This window comes from Protopterus annectens, chromosome 2.part0 (assembly GCF_019279795.1).
Source record: "Protopterus annectens isolate FY-2018-M chromosome 2.part0, PAN1.0, whole genome shotgun sequence".
NCBI classification, from domain to species: domain Eukaryota; kingdom Metazoa; phylum Chordata; order Ceratodontiformes; family Protopteridae; genus Protopterus; species Protopterus annectens.
This window is the reverse complement of record NC_056728.1, coordinates 1013629817-1013647316: the sequence shown is the minus strand read 5'-3', so window position 1 is coordinate 1013647316 and position 17500 is coordinate 1013629817. Positions and strand designations below refer to the sequence as shown.

Below are 17500 nucleotides of genomic sequence, written 5' to 3'. Positions count from 1 at the left end.
TTGTTCACAGAACACACTTTGTGTCCCCTAGTTGCTGACAGGAAGAGCCTATGTTTTGTATTAGTTCAAATTCATTTGGCAGGATCAAAGATGGGAGGTTAGGTAATAAAGGTCAGAGAGAATGCTGATTTATTGCTGGAGTTAGCACATTCTAGAATGCTTTGAAAACAAACCTAAAACACAATGATGTTTCAGTATGAGTAGGAACAGCCTTTAAAACAATAAACAAGTATCTCAGTCTTTGGAGATGTAACATTTATCTTGTAAAGCCTGTATACACAAAAAGGTACTTGCGTGTCTATATTTCAAGCTCTTGATTCTTAACAGAGTTCAGCATCATCACAGAAAAGCTGCTCTACTCTAAACTGTTTTTTTTTTTCTTTTTTTGCTTAGCAGCTGTTCTCAATGGGCTGTACAACACCTGCTCACTAAATGTGATAGTACAATGACAAAAGGTAGAAATCCCCATCTAGGTCCCAGTTATCTGACTTCTGGATTACACCATCTCCTTGGCATGGCACTGTGACAGCACAGCAGGAGTATTATACAACAGATAAGGTAGTCTGACGGTAGCACTACCTCTTACTGCATGCTGCCATTTTTGTTTTGTCCTCTCTAGTATATATTGTTGCTGCTTCCGAAGTCAGGAGGAGTTTGAAATATACACTTTTCCTGTTGACCTTTTGTATATCACATCTAGATCACAGAATCCGTGAAATCTAGACACATTCACTTTGGCCCTGCAGTGTCCCATGCAGGACAGCGTTGCCACAATTTTCATGATAACAAAAGCAATTTTGTGACAAATAATTATAGATGGGCTTGAATTAATTTCATAACCGCAGCAGAGCTTAAATGTAGCAAAACTGGATTCTGATGTTTAGGTTAATTTACTCTCAGAGACTGTTGTGCTTTTTAAGGTAATATGCCTAGGTCATGGGTAAGTACTAAGCTAGCTACCCTTGTGGCCTACTTTAATCCTAACATAAAAAGCAAAGCACTGAGGAAGGACCTGACGTCTGAAAGCTTTGTTCGTTAATAAAGTTGTTTACGTTGTGAAGAAGTGCTTTGCTTTTTACGTTGTTCTTGGTTTCTCTGTATTTCTTCACTTTAACAGCCTAGACATCTTTGGTTTTGTCTACTTTAATCCTAGCCAACTTCCTTTTCAAAGTGAGAATCAAACTCTGTATCTTGTGTCTGTGAGGTAAACACCTTAGGCATTGTAACAAACCCCAACACTCCTGGGGAAAAAACAGCTACTGTTAAAAGCATTCCTCCCTTCATGTAGCAGGGCGTGGTATTGATCCATCAACCTCTGGGTTATGGGATTAGCACACTTCTGCTCTGCTGCCTCTGTCTATAAGCCAAAAACTAAGGTAAATACAAGGTAATTGGGAATCATGAGTGTGTGTGTGTGTGTGTGTGTGTGTGTGTGTGTGTGTGTGTGTGTGTGTGTGTGTGTAGTGCATATTCTAAGAAGACTACAAAGCTGTGATGTAATGGCTAGCAACTCTGATGGTGTATATTACACTCACAACTATAAATACATACATATATACATATATACGGTCACACACACACAACATAACACACATTTATACGGAGGTTCATGTCTCAGGTAATGAGGTAGTGTGACTGGGTATTAGGATCATCTAATGTGAAAACATTAAATGCTATGGAGTTTCTTCCAGTAGTTCTGACTATCGTTCTGTTAGTCACTACTTGTACAGTCGTTCAATATCCTTAAACAGGCTAGTACTCCTGGGTCACCCTGAAAAGAAGTATTATCTGCCTAATAGTACATCCTGCTTAACAAGAAAAACAAAGTTTAGTACTGTCCATATCACTCAACACTGCCCAAACTGAGTCTCTTTCCAGCAAATCATTCAGTCATTCCCTCCATCTATCCATTTACCTGTTTTTCTAAATCACATATTCTGCTGAGGATTGCCATGGTACCTAGCTGTGCAAGGCAGACCATATATCTCTATTCATGGCAACAGTCCAAAGCTCATTTGGTAGGATCCCCAGAAATTCCCAGACAAAATAAAGTGCACTATCTCCAGTGTGTCTTGGATCCATTGCAGACTTCGTCTCACTGAGCCATGCCTGATACACTTACCACAGAAGGCAGCCAGGAGACATCCTCATTAGAGTCTCCAATAATTTCAATAGACTTCTCTCAACCTAGGAAGCACAGACACTATGCTAGGATTCTCTTGGATTTCTGAATTTTCTCTTTCTCATGGGCAGTTCCCCTTGCATGTCTGAGAAAGAACCTCATTCTGCTGCTTTTACATCCTATCAGTCACTTCAGAAAAGCAATTATCCCAGATAATGGCAAGGACATATGTTTACCAATAAACTGAGAGCTTCCTTGTAGAACTCGCCTCATTCTACACCACCATTTTCCTGGTACAATGCATGCCAATTTATACCAGTAATATTTAAAAGCTGTCCCTGATGTTGGGCCTTTGCCACCCCCCCCCATTATTTTTGGGTTTGTCTAAAATTCTTGTGCTAAGAGGTTGAGAGCACGGCTGCACATAATGAGTGGACACAATTTTCTTTATGTGTGTCCATTCTTCATGGCCATTCATATGACAGGGAAATGCTTAACTAGAAAGTCTGCTTCTCTGCAGTTCACAAAGTTCACCACATTGTCATTCTAAATGTCCTCATCATGGGCATTGTTATATAAATTAAAAGGAATAATTCAAGCATTTTCTTACAGGAATCAGCACACTGTTAACAATTTCTGAAGATTTTTTTACTAGGTATAATAGTTGTATTTCTTTTGCATTCTACAGATTTCTCAAATATTGCTCCAATATTTTTTCACTCAGCTTTCAAAGTTCGTCTTATATCCTCATTAGTAGGAAATACATTGTGATATGAAGTAATTCTGCTGTAGGAAAATGGATGGTGTACTTTTAGGCTGTTAAGCAGCTTGTTCACATATGTTCTGGCAATGCCATGACAAAAGATAGTTTTAGTTATCCTTTCATGACGCAGGCTGCATGCTCATTCATTATCTCCTACTGTTTTTTCATTTATGCTGTACTCGGTCTCGCTTTCAGTTGCATATTTGAATTTAAAACAATAGCACACAGCCAAATGTTAACACTTCACTTTTGGGCACGTTTCCTGTGATTACTACAAAGGTTTTATCTTCTTTTCAGTTCATATTTTTTATCTGTCCTAGCATCTGTGTAATATCAGTTTTGGTCCTATCAAATGGTGTTGGTGAACAGATGAGTTTTATTCTGGACACCTGCGATGAGATACATACCATGCATTACTAAAAGATCTCCATAATATTACATGGGTAAGTTTCTTCTTTATTGTTAGCAGCTTACTAATTTTATGCATCTACAAAAACAAAATAAAAAAAAATAAAACAAAAAATCTAAAATGCAGTTTATTGAGTGTGACTTTCCAGATGTTTTAATTGGATGATATCCCTTGCGTTTACCAAGTACCTCGTATACCTGCTGCTTACTAAAGTAATGAACTGCATTATGACCTCAATTCAGAAAAACAATGAGAATAATCCCAGAGTTAAAGCAGAAACACAATGGGAAAGTCTTGTCAGGAAACTGGCACTCTTGGCAGACCTTATTGTAATGCTCACTGATTAGTTCCTCTTCACAAGAAGCAGTTTCAAACTGGTTAACTAAATAAATGAATATCATTTCTAACAAATTTTTAACAAGCAGAGTAAAGTTAAACAAAGTCAAAACAGCAACAAAAGGTGAAGAAATGGGAAAATGTAGCTTTGGGATATACCATCCCTGTTTATTTAGAGAATTTTTTTTTTTTTGCTGTCTTGACATAGAAGCAGACAAAGTAAACCTGAAAAAATTGGTAATGAGTACATAACAGATTCAAACGTGCAAGAATAGGAAATGAGAAAAAATGGTATGTAGAGTCTAATGTACATACAACGTTTAAAATGCAGATGTATATACCTGAATATAAACTCCAGAAATCATATGAATCACAAAAATAGAAAAGCTTAGATATGTATGAGCTAATATAAATTCTAGTCAAAATCAATAAAGGAAACCCCCGCTGGAATCACCAAATAATTATAGCTAGGTAAGCCTTTTATGTAATACTGGCAATGCCATACATGGTGCTGAAGATTCTTAAATTCTTCAGAAAGAAGTAAGAACTGCAGGGAAACAAAATATATCAGCATGCATACACTAAGGAAAGATCTGTGGTCAAATAATGTAATCAATATTTTTATAACAACATTATTGAAATAATAAATGAAAAAGAAAAAATGGGAAAAGGAGGGCTGATGATGATGATTATTGAAGTAATAAAAATAACATTCAGATTTAATATATATGTATATACAGACAACCTTTGACAGCATAGACCAGTCTGTTAATTAATACATTTAGAAATGTGAATGTGCAAGTTTTTGGTGCATTGGATAGGAGTTTGGTTGAGCAACAGAGTCTGTCATACTGACTGTGGGTCAAACAACAGTAGTAGTAGCATAGGTTATGAAATAGGGTTCAATCCTTGGTCCATTCTTACTTTGTGATTATGGCTAGTGTATTCCCATTGTTGTACTTTTTTCCTACTTGCATCTTAAGTTAGACCAGCATATCATAAATAGTGACAACCAAGAGAAACTTCAGTTTTCTTTGCTCAGAATGGAAGAATGAGCTTATATTAACAACTTGATGAGTAACACTATGAAAGCAAATCAAATATACCTACTCCATAACGAAAATGAAGTTTGATTATAAAATTAAGGTAATAGAGGAGGGTAATATATTTAAAGACTTTTGAGTCTGGTAGACATCAGTCTGGTTTTCTATTTATATTATGTAGACTAGACAGTAAAGGAGACTATAGAACTATTAGATGGGTTAAAAAAAATAGAGCTCCCAGCTGCTGTCTTTCTTAAGGGCTGAACCTGTCTAATGAATCTTGTCAAGTTCTTTAAGAGAGTAATACAAACTCTGGACAGTATATATACTGTCTACATATCATAACTCAGCCTGGCTAATGCTTTCAACATCACACCAAATGGTAAAATAAGAAACAAGCTGGGAAAGCTCCAAATGTAGCCCTGCATAGTTAGGTGGTCAGCAAGCTGGTCGAGGGGTAGAACCCTTGTAGTAAAGGTAGGAAGTGCTTCCTCAGTAAAAAGAAGAGGTGACCGCTGATGTTTCACAGGGCTCCATGCTGCAGCTCTAATATTCATTATCTGTGTTATACATCTCCAAATTCCAATGGGGATCCATGACTAACCACGCCTGTGGATGATTGCACACTTGATGTCATTCACAAGTCCCCCTCTGAAGCGCCAACTTGAACTCACTCATGTCAGGAACTGTTATTAACAAATAGCTTAAAATTAAATGTTGAACAATGTGATATTGACACATCCATCTTCTAGTACAGACAATATCCTGCTTCAAAATGAAAGTGGTAGTTGACATTGAAACATGGGTAGATAATTATCTTGTTTTAGTCTGTCAGGTTGCAATAGTGGTTAGGAAATCCTTTTACCTAATGCAGCTGATTGCAAATCATCTTCATCTAAGGAGGTTGTTACTCATCTAACGCCACAGTGAATGATTAAGGCCAGAAGCTGTTGGAAAGACCCCAGATCACCCTATCTAAAAAGATCACAGACTTAAAAGACAAGTGCTACCAGGAGGGGCTAGAAGCTTTGTCCCTACAGAATGCTTAGGGGTGATCTATACAGAATACTTAGCGGTGATCTATGCTTCACCTTTCTGGTCATTAGGGATCCAGTAGTCCAAGACCTGTTATATATTAACAAATCAAACAGTCTCATTGATATTAGAACCAGGGATCTAAATATGTTTTGTCAAATGAGGAAAACATGGTGGGGAAACAGATTTGCCATATAATGCTTAGCCCCTCATGCGAACAATGTCTAATACAAATTAAGCAATGCATCACACTTTCTTCCTTCATAAAGGAGATAGACAACAGGATGGGCATCCACAAATTCACCCATGATATGACTGACCTGTTGCTCCTTGAAAAAGGAAGTAAGGTCTGAGAGGGGGGTATTGGCAAAATGTAAATGGCCACAGAGTCCAGCTGCCTTGTATCTTCTATGATTCTGTGATTCAATGATTCTATGATTCTATGATTCAATGACCATGTTGTTTCTACATAGAGATCATTTGTGCTGGCACTGCAGTAAAACAAATCAGTGTTACAGAAAGTCCTCATGGAGACTGTGTTGGGGTTTATAGACAACAGTATAGCTAAAACAAACACAACTTGCCAGTCAATGAGTAATGCAAGGCTTAGCTATCTGCTTTCACTTTTACTCTTTACCAAAGACATAAAACTTTAGGAAGTTCTTAATCCTTTTGATGAATTGAGTGCTTCACCTGTCTATGTACATTCATGCACTGGCAGAGAAATTTTCCCCTGGATTAAGCAGATGGGGTAAAATGACAGCAAGATAATTGAAAGATTAAGACCTGAATCTGTTGTGCATTTTCATATGAAGGGCAGGTTTTGGTGAAGGCAAACATTGTCTTTGTGGAAAAATTAAGTAAAAAGCCCATCAGCCACACACTGTAACTCATGTGCAATGTGCCACTGCTACATGCGAGTCATGTAACTCAGCACTCTTACACATTCATGTCCCAAATTTGTCACTAACCCGTGATTCCTTGGGAATGTACCTCTGTACTCTTTGGTGTACAGATACACTGTATTGCTGCTGTTGATACTCTAACAGCCAGTCCTGGGGGAGGAGTCCTTAGTAGCCCAAAAAAATAGAGTCTTGTTTCCGGTTCTATATTACAAGATCAAAGCTTTACTTAATCGAATAAGTAAAACTCGAACTTGAAATATAAAAACTGTATTGTCGAATGGCCGATTTAACCCATGGAAACACTTCCCTTGGCTGTTCTGTGGAGTATGCCCATTTCTCCAATTTGGAGTGATGTCGGAGTTGGTATATTTAGGTAGGGGAGGTGTGAGGGGCAACTTGATTTCTGATGTACGGGGGGGGGGTGATTCAGCCAAGGGAAGTGTTTCCCTTGGTTGAATCAGCTGTTCTACAATTTTAGCTGTTGATATTACTAGAGCGAGCTTTAGTTATTCGATTAACTAAAGCTTCAATGTTGTAATATAGATGCTTGTTTCCTGGGTAACCAGATCTTAGTATCAGGGTTTTCAAGACCCATGACTTACATCCCTTTACAATGTGTACTAAGGGGGGACTATCCAGTTGGACTACTGGAATAGGACGCAGGTCTCTTGGAATGATTCACCACTACTGTGTCTTTTGAAGTAACTCTCCAAACCTGAAGTTGTTGAGTGGAGACCATCATAAGTTCCCTATTTCTTCATGAAATAGCTCCTCACTGGAGATTCTCTTTCCAGTTTGACCTGACTTGTCTTCCTTGGGCATTTAACTGTTTTTGTAATGGGTCTGGATTCCTAGACAGAGGGCACAACAGGCTTCTTCTGGACATACAGTAGGCATGGCAGCCTATAGTGCCGGTAGCACTGCTAGGTTGCAGCTCATGGCAGAGGTCAAGGAATGGTGGCTGCCCTGTCTTCTTCACTGTCTGTGCCATAGTGGTTTCCTGCATCACCACTGATGGCAATGCTGGGTCCAGCAAAATGCACAATGAAACTTTGTCTGGCATTCCACGGAAACTAGGATCATAGACAGAAGAATGGGATCATTTTATAGGAAGAAATACGATAATGTTTAAAGGTAATGTGGATATATGGATATACTCAAGTAGGAACAACATGAGGAGTTAGACTTTTGGTTAGGTCAGCACTACATGCACTGACATTGCTTGGACATCACCTGGGTACTGCTACCTGTTGGACTAATGATAGGTGACCTGCCACTGTCTGGGGTGGATTCTAGTACAACCGTCCCTGTTGTACTAGTGCCTAGAACCCTGGCATTAATAGAACTGACACTGCGCAAATCACCTGAAGAACTGATGCTAAACCATATAAAATATGAGCTGCTGATGCTCGGCAGACTGAGGAGGCTGTCATTGGGTAGAGCAGCACCTGCTCTGGTACTAGTGAGAAACTCACTTTGAATGATGGGGGTGAGTTTTGAATGGAGGCTAGTAAAACTGTTGGCTTCCAGTCTCTTAATCATGACTGCCAGATGAATAATGTGTTTGAGACAACAAAGGGGATCTGAGGACTGTACAGACTTGTACAGAATGAGAAGATGGGCTCAGCCGCCACTGTTGACGAATCTCTGTAAATGTCTTTGCCACACACAAGACTTGTTCTTTGAATTTGTGCCCTTCTCTTGGCACAGAGGAATCTATTCACAAAGATTTATTTCTAATTGCCTGTCAGTCTTATGCCTGTATACAGTCAAAGGGAGGGGGAGGAAAAGCTGAGTTCAGCCTCCACCGATGAGGTTCTCCATAAAAGACTAGATAGCTGCTTGTCAGCCTTATTCTTAGAAGACAATCCTTTTAATTTATTCTTTAGTTTAGAAAAATAAATACTTGTTTGGTAATGTTAGGACTGAATTTTTTGTTCTTGTTTCTGGAAGCTTGTGAGGTTCTCTCTTCACAAAGGTTTCAATAGTGCTGGCTAATAAATACTTCTGTATTGTTGCTTTCTCAGCACAATATGATAGCTACAACAATGTAGTGACACAGAATAACAATGTGACAAACTTCATAACTTTGGAAGAAAATGGTGACCTACCAGCCACAAGATTATACCGTTCAAAATACACTCTTTTTACATAAAAGGCCATAGCAAGTAAATAAAGCTTACATTGTCCAGTAGAAATTGAAGTGTCACTAGGCATGCTTCATCAGAAAAAGAAAAACAACACTGAGTTATGCTAGGGGTGGGCATAAAAATAAGAAATGATAATTTAAAGAAAACATAACAGTCACGGCGTCTGAATACAAAGACAAAATAAAACACCTGTAAAAAGCATTACGTGAGTACAGGGCTGGTATAAAGACAAAATATTTCAGTGATGTTTTTGTATTTCATATTAACTTTAAGACTGAGCTTTCCATTATAAATATGGTAGATAAAATATAATAAGTTGGAACGGATTGCTTTATGAGTTAAAATTTTAATTTGGAGAGAGCAGAATCTCAAAAGATGCAATACTTTTACGATAAGCTCTTTTTACCTGCATACTTCTATCCTTCCATCCATCCTTTATTGCTTCAGTTATAACCCATTCACTGCTTAGAATACATATAATTATATGGTGTGTGTGTGTGTGTGTGTGTGTGTGTGTGTGTGTGTGTGTGTGTGTGTGTGTGAGGACAGAAAACAGAGAGCCGGTATTAAGTGCTTTCATTATTTAATGGTAACAAGAACTTCAGAAAATGGAAATCATCTCACAGTTACAGTAATATATAGAATGTAAGCAGCCAATAAGAGTCATTACTTGTATAAATAAGTAAAGAACAAAACACTTGTCACCTGTCACCAATAGTTCAAGTGGCAAAAGGGTAATAAAGGGTAATAAAACCTGTTCAACCAATACTGTGAGCTCTACAATTAAGTTAAAAAATAAACTACTACAGGTACCAAGGGGGAAACCATCCTCAAAAGAGTCACCTAAACCACTTTAACACACATTTAATATTTAAGTTTTCATTCAAACCTGGGCAATACTGGATCTCTGTTTTCTGTCCTCATAGAAGTATAAAAGTTTTTTGTTTTATAGTTATTTATCTTCTTTTATTTTTCTATATGTGTGTGTGTGTGTGCGTGTGTGTGTGTGTATATACATATACATATATATATATATATATATATATATATATATATATATATATGTGTGTGTATGTATAAATATATATATATATATATATATATATATATATATATATATGTATGTATGCACATATATATGTATAATCTCAACAGCTGTGATTTCTTAGGTCATATTATGAATGTAATTGTCAAGTTTTTTTGCTGTATTATTCTCTGCGTGAAATTACTCCTTTCTTGTCAGTGTCTCCACACTTGTCAACAAACTCAAATAAGTGAGTAAGTAAAATAAATAAACAACAAATGTGTTGGGATATACACATATGTGGATCTACACTGTTGTATGCAATTTGTATCACATGTAACATGATTTCACTAAATTTATTCAAAGAAGACCCTGAAAAACAAATTATATATTGAGAACAGTTTATCTTTTCTTTGCCATACCATTTCTAGAAGGCATAGCAAAAAAGTATTTTCCAAGTTAGGGCTATCCAGAACTTGAGTGTAATACTGCAATACAAAACAATAAGGGAGAAATGGGCAGACAGTTCATATACATGGCACTTAATAGTTTGAAATGTGTGCTGGCTATTCCTTTTCATTGACTTTAATCTACAACCTCATGAAAAAGATGGAAATGCTGAATAGATGTATTTAAGATCTTCGAGTCCAAAGGAACATTATATGAACATAGCCACAGTGTTACAATTATGTACATTTAATTTTGTTTAGGATTATTTATAGAATTTCCTTGTGGTAATCAACAAATCCCAAGATTCAAAAACTTCTCACAACAAAGTATAGCCATTTTATTTTGTTACATAATATAATATAATATAATTTGACTTGAAATCTAATAGCCTGAATTGATTTACAGTAAGAAAATGTTATGTTAATTTCACTTACATGTATTGGAAAGCACACATGAAGTCTAGCAAGTTAAGTTAAACATTTACTTATAATGCATCTTAAAAATGTTTATGTCGTAAGGTTTTGATAAACCACTGCAACTGCATAATGTAATTAGCATAATGTACAATTTCATTTCAGTAGCATTTAAAGGAAACAATGTTATAAACAAACAATGAAAGCCTTTGAGCTGATGCACACAATAAAATGTCATGATTTCATTCCCTACATAAGGAGTGTTTGGATTTAAGATGTCTGTTTGTTTTAGGAAAAGGCTAGCTTGAGAAAAGATTTATCTAAAGTCATGTGTGTGAAAAAATATATACTTTCCTTATTTTAAGATAAAGACAGAACTGAGGAGCCTTCCCCAAGGCCACTTCTTGATAACAAATATGTATATCCTACACTCTGTCTTCTGTATTTTTCAGTTACATCCTTAATTAGTGATAGCGTGTTTCAAGTTTTCTGGCAAACAAGACATTGAAAATGGATGCAAAAAGTGTAAAAGCTATAAGTGAATATAGACAGAGAAACGTTTTTTTATAATGACTTTAGAGTGCAAGTAATGTGTTTACTACAACTCTAGTCAGTCATAGCAAAACATGTTACAAGTGATACCTTAAAAACTGCTTATGTGACTGCCATTTGCTATCCCCTACTCCCCCCCCCAACAAACTTTGGTACCTACTCCCTTCATCAGGCCAAAGATATAGCTCTATAAAGAAGAGGGTGTCACCTCTCTAAAGCTAATTGTATGATAACCAAGTATGACAACCCATTTAAGCAAAATATTTGTACACTTCCTCGCAGATTTATACTTTGGGGTATCTTTTGTTCAGACTGAAATAAAACTGGTTACATCACAGCTGGCTTTTTGCCTTGCAGCCTTAGAGCTGAATGTATGTATGTGCATATTAAACCAACAGACCACCATGCTTCTGGAAGGTGGGAGGAAACATCAGGACAAAAGCATTCAGATACAAAGAGAACATTCTGAGAGTTCAGACCTGAGTGCCCCACCACTTCAGGTGTGAGGCAGGCAGCTCAGCACTGAGCCACAGTGCTGCACACCTGGCTATGCTCACTGAGCAAGCATAATGCATTTCATCATCACCAAATCCCTGAGAAAAAGGAAATCAATGCTAAAAAGGTAACATCAGCATCATAAATGCATGAAATCACCTGGAAATAACCCACTTTCAAGTTTGCCATTTTGAAATATTGTGTTGAGACTAAAGGTGATCACTGTGCTCTGTAATCCTAATGTTACTTCAGCCGGCAAGTTTGACTTGTCCCTATACTGTTCCTTTCCCAGGGTTAGTGGAACCTAGGATCAGAGGTCCCCAGGTCCCCACATTATATAGGTTAAGCAATGAATTTTAGGAGTAGTCTCATAGCCTACACCCACTCCTCATTCAGTACCATGCACAGTACCCCATTTCGTAATCTGAGCCAAGGAGCTTCTACACAATCACACTGTCTGACTGGTAAAGTCCCCAGGCAAAGAACTGGCATCCTGGCATCTTTAACTCACTCCATCACTCACAGGCCTGGTCCTCCAATGTCTTGGCTGATACATAGTTCCAGGCTATCTACACCACAGGCAAGGTGTTATCCATTTGTGACGAAACAAGCACATTGGATGTCAAGTTAGTTCAAGCTGATGCTAAGGATGTTTACGTTTCAACCCTTGTGTTACCATCAGAAGAAGAATATATGTAAAACCTATAATAATATCAACAGGGCTCATCATTCTAGAAAAAGCAGTACCATAACCATGAGCAGAACCAGAGTCCAAACAGAAGGGAAGGGAGGGTGATGGCAAAGAATGAAAGGGATAGACTTGTACTAAGGACAAAAAGCTACAGCTGAAAAAAGGAAAACTGAAGTTACTTTTACTTCAAACTATACTTTCCAGTTTCATAAGTTCAACAGATCAAACAAGACATTTTTGTTCCGACTGTACTGCAGCTCTTCCTTTTAACAGGTCCTGTCAAGACATTCAGCACTTTGAATGCTGCATGTAACAGTCTGAGATGTGTGCATGGAAGCCAGAAGCACAATACTATGGTCAGTGGACATTATGCTTTGAAATACAGATTATTTGTGGTTTTCACCCAAGAAAATAATACAAGAATTAGCAAAGGGGGGGTTGTTGTACAACTGTAAAGTACTATGGTCACTAGGCAGTAGACAAGCTGATAAGAGATGCAAGGAATTATATAGATACCTGCAGACATTTGAAAAAAGAATATGCAGGAATTAAGTCAAATCATGTAATTATATATAGTAGTACTAACTGAAATCTGGCTAAATAAAAGATAATGATCTTCTACCCTCAAACCATAATATACTTGGATCAGACAGAAAACAATAAAGGTGACAGTGGGGTCAGAATACTCTATAAAAATAATCGGCTGCTTAGCCCTTTACCACTAAATTCTCAACAAGTTGGTAAGCCAGAAATTCTCATATCAGCCATCAAACTCAACCAAAACAAGACATTATTCATCATTGGTGCTTATTTGCCACCTGGCAAAAGCCTCTCTTTTGCAGAAGATTTATTTTGTTGGGTCTCACCCAACATCTCCCAAGAGAAATTCATATTGGCTGATTTTTAATAATGACTGTCTCTCTCCCCCCCCCACTCACTTAACCAATCAATAAATCTCTATGATGTCTCACAGCTAATCACCACTCCCACCTGTTGTAACAAAAACAACATTAAGGGAACTAAATTGATTGGATTCCTACCTCTATGCCTCATAAAATCTTTACTGTAAGTGATCATCTCCCTACCTACTTAAGAAAGCAAACTAATATTCAAAAGCAGACATATTTCAGCATCCCATGTAACCTTAACCATTTCAACAAAGATTTCTTTATCTCGTATCTAAAATTATATAACTGGAATGCTCTAAAATACATTCCACTAGATCATGCAGTAACTATTTTTAATTCTACTTTCTTAAACATCTTAAATGAAGTTGCTCCACTCAGAAAAATGAGAGGGCCAGATTTATATTCTGGTTGTCTCAAAATGCAAAATATCTTATGGGATTTAGATATAGACCATAGCTCCAAAAATGCAGTGAACTCAGAAACCAAAGTAAAACTCAAATTCAGTTAGTTAAAAAATTATATACTGACCTGCAACATAAAAACTACAAAAGTCCCAAAAAATTCTTGTCCTCTATTAACCAGCTGCTCAATCCCAGCCCCATCTCTTAACCATCTCCTATGCTTAACACTAACAACAACTCTATCAAGTGTGCTGATGCTTTCAGTTGTCCTTTCATTCAGTCAGTCTCATCACTACTCCAAATTTCACCTAATATCAATAACCAGACAACAGCACTACCTACCATCTCTCTTCATAACCTCTCTTTCCAACCAGTCCCCACTTTTATTTTTTTTTTTTATGTATTACGCAGGTGTGCATCTGTAGCATTTCTCCCCAGGCCTCCACTAAAAATTGGCTTTGCTCCAAGTTGGACTTTCCCCTGTAAATAAATAAATAAATAAATAAATATTACTTAAATCAAAACCCACTGTCTTAGCCTCTGGCAACCTACCTGGTGAATACCTTAAGGTGGCTGCAGAAGGAATAGACTACGCCATCTCAATAATAATAATTCACTCCATCAGTGAAGCGGAGGGTATTCAACTGAAGTTTCAAAGTACAGGCCCATTGCCATCCTGTGCTTCACTCAAAAACTGCATCAAGTCACAACTCTTACACTACCTCACACAAAATAACCTCCTCTCTTCATCTCAGCATGGCTTCCATCCCCACCACAGTACCTCTACTGCTTTAATTAGTTTCACCAATACAGTAAAGCGAAATAGGAATGAAGGAAACCTAATGTCTGTCATCTTCCTTAATTTATCCAAGGACTTTGGCACAGTCTCTCATTCTGTTATTCTACACAAACTGCATAACCTAGGACTTGATACCTCTGCTATACCATGGTTCCATAGCTACCTCCAAAGTAGAGTTCAAACGGTCAAGTGGGAAAAAGACACCTCAACCTTCCTCCCCGTCCCAATCGGTGTACCACAAGGGTTAATCTTAGGATCAATTCTCTTTAATATCTTCATCAATTACCTTTATAAAGCCTATAAAACTGCATCGCTAATAAGGCATGCAGATAATGCCACAATTACCTGCATCCCAAAAAACATCAGCAAACTACAAGAACATACCAAATAGTCCTTCTCCCCTATAGAAACCTGACTGAACTCAGCTATTCCTAAACCCAAGTAAATCCAAACTAATTCTATTTATTCCCAAATAACTTACAATAAACAAAATTCCCTTCTCAGTTACCTCATCCAACAAAACAAAAATAGAACTTGTCACTTATATTAAATTGCAAGGCATCTGTGTAGATAAGAACCTAATACTTTGTACACATTCAAAATATAGTGAAAACCTTTAAATAAAAACTACATTCTGCCTGTATAGATCCAAACCCTTCCTCTCAGACAGTATAAGAAAACATTGTCTCTTCTCTCCTCTTGCCTACACTAACGTGCTTCTCACGCATCCTTAATATCCACAAGACTTTGTTGAACAAACTTGAAGAATGTTACTACAACATAGTATGGTTCATTGCCAACCTTCCATACAGAACCCATACTGTGCCAATGTAAGGGAATTACAGTGGCTGGAATTCCCCCATTATCTTATGTATGTATGTATGCACTTTTATTATATAAATCTTGTGTAACTACTTTCTAGTGTTCTGTAAATTAGAATATTTCTTCCTGAGCCTCCACTGAAAATGGGATATTTATCCAGTTGGACTTTACTGGTAAACTAAAGCAATAAATAAATAAATATCAACCTGGGGATACCTGAGCAATAGTTGCACCCAATAAAAGGGAATCTATTTTCCTTTTAACTAAATGCTGAAAGTATTGAAGGTACATGAAAAAAGAGAAAGAGGTAATCTGGAGACAGAAAGAAGAGGAAAGGTTAATCTGGAGACAGAAAGAAGAAGAAAGGTTAATCTGGAGACAGAAAGAAGAGGAAAGGTTAATCTGGAGACAGAAAGAAGAGGAAAGGTTAATCTGGAGACAGAAAGAAGAGGAAAGGTTAATCGGGAGACAGAAAGAAGAGGAAAGGTTAATCGGGAGAAGGGGCAAAAAGGCAACAGAGTGTGATAAGAGGACAGAGAGAAAAGTTCAACCTCAGGGAAAGAAGGGGGGTGGTGTGTGGATTCAGGAATGGTGTTCTATGACAACTGTAGAAACTCAGCAGAAAACAGAATGAGCACATATGAAATTGAGCGTTTTTTTTTTGAAGAAGCAATATCAAAAATTGTCAATGATGTTCCATCTATGGAGTAAACAGATGAATTCTATTTCTTCCAAATGGTTTTGCAGAAATAATTTTAGCAGTATTTGGTTAACAACCTGCAACAACTGTCTTTACAGCTTATAGTGCGCATTTTGGACAGTGTCATCAGTAAAGACCAGGGTGGAATCAATACAAAAAAAGAATCAGGTTATTCATAAGTGCCATATTATTTCTGCAATTTTTTTTACAGACATGGAATGGAGAAGATGGGTTACCAAACATTAATGAGTAACACTGCAGAAACCTATAGCCTCTAGCCTCCGTATTCTGAATCCAAAAAAGACTAAGCTCCTTCTTTTCATTCCCAAAATGACGAACCATCTAAAATCCTCCTTCTCTATCTCACCCCTCAACAACACCCCAATCTCTGTCGAATCACACTCCAAAGTGTTAGGGGTCATCATTAGTGGCCAAATCAACTTTGATCTGCATGTTCTAAATAACATTAAGAAAAGCCACCAAAACTTGGACTTCTATGCAGGAACAAGAAAGTTCTATCAAACAAAGCTAAACTCTCACTATCCTTTGCCTACCTCCTCCCAACCCTACTCTATGGCTCACAAATACTTACTAACCTACAATCCACTCTTCAAACTAAACTTGAAACTACCTACAATAAAGTAGCAAAATTTGCAGCTGAGCATTACTACCACTCACACCACTGCCTTGCTCTTAAAAAGTTAAACTGGCTAGAATTTCCCCACCAGCTGACTCTATCACTTCAAATGATCCACTCTATATTGTATCTGCCCTCTTTCTGCACCAACATTGCCTCAGTAGTCTCTCTCTACTTCTCCCAAGGACTCTGCGAAGCTCTGAACAAAACCTGCTCCAAATTTACAAGTCTAAAACAAAAATAGGGCAAAACCTGTACAGTTATTTCCCAGCCAAATTCTGTAATAATCTTCCGTCAGATGTTAGAAAAATCAATCACCCACATAAATTCACGACTGCCACTAAAACTATCTTAACAGGATTTGGATCTGTCACTGTAACTCGCACCATAAGCATCACCCCCCCACAACTAACTTCCTATTCTTTCTAACACGTCTTCCTCTTTATTTACAGCATATTTGCTGATGAGATTATTGAAGTACTCTTGACTTATTTTCTGTAAAGATTGCTCAGCCTGACTTGTTTGATGTAAATATGTATATACTCTGTGAATTTAATCATGTAATTCACATTTTGAAATTTTTTTCCTCAAATATTAAAATTGTAATTCTTACTTCTTAAGTATACCAAATTATAAATCTTACTTCTTAAGGTATACCTTGCATTGTATCTGAGGGTTTGTTTTTCTACTTGATTTTCCTTGTAATTTGTGGAGCATTTCTCCCCAGGCCTAGCTGAAAAAGGGCTTTGGCTCAGTCGGAGTAACCCGGTCAACAAATGTCAAATAAATAAATAAATAATATAAAATAGATGGAAATGGTTTGTCTGAGTCTTCCATCTATTAAA

The 17500-nt window shown here is 37.2% G+C and overlaps 1 protein-coding gene across 1 annotated transcript in view; it reads right to left on the bottom strand.

Moving 5' to 3' along the window:
* The window catches only part of BMPR1B (bone morphogenetic protein receptor type 1B), a 781127-nt gene that overhangs the window by 599826 nt on the left and 163801 nt on the right, over nt 1–17500 (bottom strand). The window lies entirely within an intron of this gene.